Genomic DNA, 8,199 nt, shown 5'->3' with positions numbered 1-8,199 from the left:
AAAATCTCTCTCAAAAAAAAAAAAAAAAAACTGAACAAGATGTGGGGCTGGCCCTGTCTGTCTACATAGAAAACAGTACATAAAACCTTTCAAAACAGAAGTGAATTTTAACTGTTTCTGAAATCTGGGGGGGTGGGGGGCATAATAATTAGTTGATCTATTTCTGAAAGTATCATTTGGTTTTAATTTCCTCTACAGATTAGCTCTGATCATCTAGTAGAAAATGCAAGTTTAAGTAAGTTTGAGTTGATGATAATAACAACAGTAATAATAGCAGCTAATATTACTTAGTGGTATTGGCCAGTTTCTGTTCTAAGCATTTTATATGTACTTTTGTAGGCCAAAGTGATTCATCATAATAACACTTACAAGACAGTTATATCATTTGTATTTTACATATGGAGAAACAGGTACCCAGAGAGTTTAAGTAACTTGTGGAAGGTTAACATAATTAAAGAGTCCCCAAGGCAGAATTTAAACTCAGGAAGTCTGGCTACACAATCCATGCTCACACATTACATTGTACAGCCTTGAGTATTTCAAACAAGAAAAAACAGATGAACAAAAGTAGGCTCTACAGACTATGCATGGACTATTTCATCTAGAACAGTATTTGGGAAGATGCCATAATTCAACAAGGATGTCTTAATCATTTGCATAGTTAGGCAGTTAAAACTGAATCCTGAGGATACAAAGATGAATGAGATACAGTGCCTACCTTCAAAGAGATCACGGTCTGGCTTTAAAAAAAAAAAAACATGCAAATAAAAAAGTGAAACAAAATGTATTGACTTCTCTACAGAAGACATCAAAAGTATAAGGGACAGTGTTCAATATTACTTTAAAAGAGTCAGAAGAGGCTTCTGGGAGGAAGTCCCTGAGCTGAATCCTCAATAGTGAGTTTGCATTTATTAATGGAAATGGGAAACAACAGAGAGATTTTTTTTCCAAGTAGAGGGAGCAGGGAACAACATGAGAAAACATAGAGGAAAAGTTGTTCCTGCTCAATGATAATGGAATATAGATCTGAAGCATACCAGTGTCATAAGGCTGAAGGAAAAAAATGAAAGTCTTTTATTTATTTAGTAGAAATTTTAGGGACAGCAGGTGGCTTGGTGGTTAAAGGCACTGGATCCCCACATGTTCGACTGCAGTTAGAGTCCCAAAACTGTCGGCTTGCTTTTTCACTTTCTCTCTCTCTCCCCCCCTCTCTGGCTCAATTAAAATAAATAATGTTAAATAAAATAATTCTTTATTAAAAATAATTTTTGCTACAGAGCATGTGCACTTCGCTGGAGAAACAGAGACAAAAGGCAAGAAATCACACACACACCTCCCCAGGATGCCACACTGCAAACCCTTCACCTTCATTCTCCTCTCTAGATTTTGGGTATGCACACACATGTTCCCGGCATGAGTTTCAAGCCTCCAGGTCTGAGACTTTAAACCACAATCAACTATGTGGGCGTCCAACAACATAAACATTATACCATTTGCTAGTCCTGAAAAAAAGGAGAGTCTAGATTATTAAAAATCTTGCATGATATTGTGGTTTGGATAATGGTTTGTCTCCTATAGATTTGTGCTCTGAAATTGTGGTCCCCAATGTAACAGTACTGAAAGCTGATGACATACCTAAGAGGTGAAGTCTAGGAGGTGACCTATGAATCATGGATCTCATTAATGGATTAACATATAGATAATGCAATAGAATGGAGAGTTCAGCAATAAACCCTTACACTTAATGGTCAAGTGATCTTCAACAGATGCAAGTCAAGCCAATGGCAAAAGTATTCTCTTTTCTTTTTTTTAAATAATCCTTTTATTTAAGTATTTTATTTATTTGTTTGTTTGTTCATAATTTTGACCAGAGAGGGACAGAGTGAGAGAGAAAAAGAGAGGGAGAGAGAAGGAAAGTGAGAAAGCAAGCTGCCAGGTCTGGGACTTAAACGTATTAGGCCATGTGGGAGTCCAGCACCCTTAACCACCACACCGCCTGCTGGCCCCCAGAATTCTCTTTTCAACAAATGTTTCTGTGACAACTGCGGATATTATAAGCAAACCAATGAAGTTACACATCTACCTCACATTACACACACACAAAGTAACTCAAAATGGATCACAGAGACTGGCAGGTGGCATAGTGGTTAAGGTAGCTGAATCCCACATGGCAACTCCCTGGTTTGAGTCCCAGGTCCAGCAGTTTGAAAATCACAACAGGTGCATGTGTGTAAGTGCCCAAAAGCCCCATAAGAGAATGGATTGAAAGAGATTGAGGTGTGGCTATCCCCCTGGGAGGGGAGGGGCATTGCTTTCCCACTTTCTGTCTCTCTCACTCTCTATGAGTACACATACACTATGGGAAGAAAAAAAAACTTTTAAAAAATGGATCACAGACATATATCTAAGAGCTAAAACTATAAACACTTAGAATAAAACACAGGAGTAAATTTTTGTGACTTTGAATTAAGCAATTATTTCTTAGCTGTGACATCAAAGGCATATACACTCAAGTAAATAGATAAATGGGATTTTGCCAAAACTAAAAACATGTGTGCTTCAGAAGACACCATTAAAAAATTGAGAAGACAATCACATTATGGAACACAATATTTGTAAATCATGTATCTCATAACTAACAGTATCTAGAATAAAGGATTCTTACAACTCAGAGTCAGCAGGTGGTATGGTGGTTAAAGCACTGGTCTCCCACATAGCCATGGTTTAAGTCCTGGACCTGGAGGCTTGCTTACCTACTTTCCCTTTCTCTCGCTCTCTCTCTCTCTCTGGTCAAATTAAATGAATAATAATAATTACAAATGAAAAATAATTCTTTATAAAAAAATAATAAAACCCTGGGCTCATGTGTGTGTGCCCAAGATCCCAAAAGAATGGAGAAGGGATTTCACTGTGGCCATACCCCTGGGGGTTGATTTTTTATTCTCTGTCTCTTCAGCAAGCACACATGCCCTATAGCAAAAGTTGCTCTTAAAAAAAGTGTGGGATTGTATTAGTGATAACAGTATATACAATCAGTATATGAAAAACCTGTTAACAATGAACTCCCAGAGGAAAAAAAGTAAAGTTAGAGCTGAAGAGGAACATGCCTCAGCTAGGAACTGCATTTATAAAATTATAATAGTATAAGCACTAAATACTGACTTAACCAATTTTATACCAACTCTATTGGAAGATGGAAAGATAAGGGAGCATGTGAATAGTATGGGTGAAGGATGGAAGTAAAAAGCTGAATCCCCACCTTCCAAGTCAATGGTTAATACCCAAAACTGAAAGTCAAAGTAGCAGCAATACATGCATATTACCGCATTGAGATACATGAAAGTAAATAGCAAAATAATCAGCTGAAGTTGAGTCTTGCCATGAGGGGGCGAGGAGAGGGAATCTGAGGGCAGGCAGAAGGAAAAGCATAGTGTGTAAAGACAGCAACTTGGGGCTATGTCATTGGACTCTCATGTAGTAGACCACGGTTTGGGTCCTGGACCTGGTGGCTTAAACTCACGCCAGGTGTGTGTGCGTGCATGCCCAAGATCCCAAGAGGAGAATGAAGGAGAAGGGATTGCAGCTTGGCCATCCCCCTGAGAGGGTAATTTCTCGCTTTCTGTCTCTGTCTCCTTCTGTCTTTCTGGTGAGCGCACATGCTCTATAGCAAAAACCCCTCCAAGAAGAAAAAAATTAAAGAAATCACAACACTGATCATAAAAATATAAATAAATTGTACTGTAAAAGAATAGGGCATTGGTTTACATTACATACATTACCTCACATTTCTCGGTCTCTAGTTCTATAATACAAGGGTGATAATACTTACCCCTAATAGGGCTCTTGTGCTGATCAGAGCTGATGCCTGCAAAGTGCTTAACACAGTGGTTGGCAGATACTGGACGCTCAGTGTGTTATCTCCCTATACCTCATTGAGTCTGAAGGCAGCTGATACAAAATTAGGCAATGGTTTGGAACCTTTGGCAGAAATTAAAGAGATGTAGGTGCCTAGTTTTTTTCTTTTCTTTAAGAAAGATTTTTGCTACAGGCACATGCACTCACCAGAGAGACATAGAAAGTGAGAACTCATTCCCCCTGGGGGGCGGGGTGGGGGGTAGGCCACCCTGTAATCCCTTCTCCATTCTCCTCTTGGAACATGGAAGGAGACCTCTAATACAAGATCTCACTGATGGAAGAGGGTCAAGTGACCATTAATGGCAAGATGGTGAACAGTTGAATATGAGACAGGGGTCCACAAAATAGGATCCACAAAATTAGAGAAATTGTATGTTAAAAACATCAGTGGGGCTAGCAGGTGGTGTGGTGCTAAAGAAACTGGACTCCCACATGGCTGACCACGGCTCAAGCCCTGGACCTGGTAGCTTTCTATCTCATGAGCTCACGAGCCCTGTAACAAACTAAAAAATGATAATAATGATAAATACCATTAAATAATTCTTTAAAACAAAAAGGTCAGTGAGTCCTCAACAAAGGCATTTATTATAATTGAGGATAGCAGTGAAAATGGGAGAAATCATAACCAGTCCTTAAATCACCTGGAAAATGGAAGTGGATTCTGAGAGGCTGCAGACTATAAGAACAAAAAAAAATGAAAAGTATAATATAAATAAAGACAACCAAAGATGAGGAAGCATTCACGGCCCACAATTTTATCAGAGCAAACTTCCCACCCCAATTACATACCATTTTGTGGCAAAAGATGAGAGACCCTCAGGACTTTTTATTCCTCCCTCCCTCAGCACTTACTCCCAAACATCCTGGTCAAAGCAGCAGCAATCTCCCTGATAAGATACCCTAAGCCTGCTGAGAGCTGACCCTCCCCAAATTTCCCCATGGAAGACTGTGTTCGACCCCTAAGCAGGTGGAAGATTCTGAGTGTTAACGCCTCTGCTCTGCTGGGTGGGTGCCTTATCTCTCCGAGTGCTAATGTCATCAAGAAAAGCTGAGCTTCAGAGATGCAAAGAAATGTGTTTGAGGAAAAATTAAAAAGGGAAACAAATAGACGTTAAGGGGACATTTTGTGGGAAAAAGGTGTAAAGCTATTAACAGATAGATATAGGATGTTAGAGTATGGAGATATTTGAACGAGAAGTAACAGCAATTGTTTTGAGACTGAAGTTCAACCAAAAGTATAATTCCTTTTCCTTGAATAATCTTTCCTTTTGGTTTTAAGCCATCATTCCAGCCTATCAAGTTTGTCACAAGCAAATTAATTATGTATGCTTTTCATGCTTAAACCCACATTGAATAAGGCAAGAGAAAGGACTAAACTTCAGAGCATATAACCAATCTAAAACTCAGTTTGGATTTTTCTTTCCCATTGATATTTGACTCTTAAAGTTTACAGGGTATACTTTAGGTTCCTTGGCAAGAGTTGTTCAGTATTACTATCATCCACTGCAAATTTCTCTAACTTAGCCACATAAATATCTTGCCAAATAAGTTTATATTCTAAGGTAAATTTTGATATAGTAGTATAGTAGTTTACCAATGGAAGGAAATCCAATAAACCTGCAGACTTCAGTTTAGGAAACTGATGAGAGTTTCTACATAACACTATTTTCTTTTCAAGATACTGGGACCAGCAGTTAGCGTAATGGCTATGTCGCTGGACTCCCACGTAGTCGACTGCAGTTCGGGTCCCGGACCTGGCAGCATAAACTCACGCTGGGCGCTTGTGCGTGTGTGCCCAAGATTCCGAGAGGAGAATGGAGAAGGTATTACGGCATGGCCATCCCCCCTGGAGGGTGATTTCTCGCTTTCTATCTCTCTGTCTCTCTCTGTCTGTCTGGCGAGCACAAGCGCCCTATAGCAAAAATCTCTCTCTCAAAAAAAAAAAAGATACTCACAATCTGTCATACAGTTAATGAAGTATTCACATATCTTGTCATTTTAAGTATGTGTTTTTGCATATATGTCATGACTTTTCCAACAACCCAAAACAAATGGATTTTTAAAAGACAGGTAGCAGGGGACCAGCAGGTGGGGTGGTAGTTGAGGCACTGGACTGCCACATGACTGACCATAGTTCAAGTCCCAGACCTGGTGGCTTGTTTTTGCACTTTCCCTTTCTCTCTCTCACTCTCTCTGGTGAGCACACATTTGCCCTATAGCAAATTAAAACAATGCTAATAATAAATTTAATTCATTAAAAAAAATAAGACAGCAATATGTGGGAAAAGCCATAGGTTCAACATGGGACGTTAGAAAAATCCTACTCTCCTGAGTGAAAAGTCTTCATAAGAATATTGGTCATGATAGACAATATGAGTGATGCACACTTTTGCTCATAAAAAAATTTCAAAACTATACTATACACATGTGGCTTCCACCAATCAATTTATATTAAAACAGAGGAAGGTGTTTGCCACACAATGAAAATGTAGTTATTCCTGTTGTTGACCTTAAATACTATATAAACAATCATGCCGAAGTAAAAAAAGTATGAACAAAGATAAAGTGGACTTGAACTCTGCATGGAGATTCTATCAACCGTTCAGACATCTAGGCGATATCATGTGAAATTTGAGTCAAGAGGAGTAATTTAGTATCAGGTTGACTGAAATGACTTAATGTTGAAGCAAAATGAAAAATAGCTGGCCACAACCCTGGGCATCAATCTACTCCTTAATAAAACGTTAATTGACTGTTGAATAGACACTATAATTTCCCATACTACTAAAAATGCTTAATGCAGACGTATATTGGTTGTTTTTCATTTTGTGATCATATGCTATAGCCTATCGAGCAAAGGTTGACTTGAAAACGATCAGACTTCATTATTAAGCGAAATATGAGCTGTATCTCCCACTTACGCCATCACCACCATGCTTTTATAACAGCCCTCAGCAAGAGAGAATGAATAGAAAGACAAGCACATTTAAGCCCAACTGGAAGATAAAAACTGAAGCGCAGAGAGGATCATGATTTATGGTAGGGTCAGTGAGGCTGTGGCTCATATGATTCCAGAATACACACTTCAGATTTGAAATTGAAATGACCTCAGCCAACAGGAAATAAATGAAAGAGAGCCCTAAGGCTACATCTGCAGGACGGCATGTTGTGGGAGGAAAAGCAAATCACAGGGTGTTAAGATTTAAAGAGATGGCTGATGGCAGTAACTATTTGGTTGCCATCAGATAATAATAATATTGACAGCATTATTACTTAATCAATCCGGGCACCATATTCAATATTTTACATGCACTCTACTTACTTTTCGCAATTGAGGTAATTGTTATGCCTTCCTACAGTTGAGAAACTGAAGGGTGAGAAATTATACTTACAAAACTTAAGCAACTGAGCGAGGTCTCAAGTCCATTGACACTAAAAACTGTCTTCTTACCCACACACACACATGTGCCCAGCATGAGTTTCAAGCCACCTGAGTCCAGGACTTGAGCCATGGTCGGCCATGTGTAGTACCCATATAATCCCTCTGCCATCTGCTGGCCCCAAATCGTTTCACATAAATCAATACAGCAGACATTTTCTGGTAAGAACAATTCAGTTTGACTGAATTTTTTTTCTGACGTTTGCCTATCAATGCTTATAGGATAAACTTTAGGTCTTTTGCAAGACTATACTTTATAAGGTAACACAAGTATCTAAACTCCACCCTGAAGCCATCTCAACTCCTTGTGGAAAAATGCCTAAATCAAGGTGCACTATTTGTCCAGAAGTATCATTTATCAGCACAACTCATGTTATGTTTACATAGGTATGAAAGTTCTAAATAACTGTGACCAAGAGACGTTGCATCAGTAGTAGCAGATGACTAGGAAAACAGAAAAATGAAACATGTAAAATTTCTAGACTCTTAAAAGCAACTTAACAAAGTTTTTTTTCTTTTTTAAATCCATGATAATGCTGTCAGACATTGAGTCCTTAAGAAAAATTAGAAAACTTAGATTAAAATATGAGACCCCTGGACGAAGGCCAGGTCTCTCCTGGATTCATTGCACATTGTAAAACAAATGCATACAATCTATGTCTTCTCACAGAATAAACTCTCGCTTTTCTAAGCTTACCTTATATTTAATTCTGAACTATACAGTTGAAGAAAAATGTGGAACCCAAGCCGAGCGAGGCGGCAGAGGGCGGAGGGGCCCTGCGCCGGCCCAACCGGGTCCGGCTGCGGGCCTCCGCCACGCCCGGGACCGTGCTGAGCGAGGCAGA

The sequence above is a fragment of the Tupaia chinensis genome, unplaced genomic scaffold (genome assembly GCF_000334495.1).
Source record: "Tupaia chinensis unplaced genomic scaffold, TupChi_1.0 Scaffold000168_1, whole genome shotgun sequence".
Lineage (NCBI taxonomy): Eukaryota > Metazoa > Chordata > Mammalia > Scandentia > Tupaiidae > Tupaia > Tupaia belangeri.
This window is presented reverse-complemented; position numbering follows the sequence as displayed.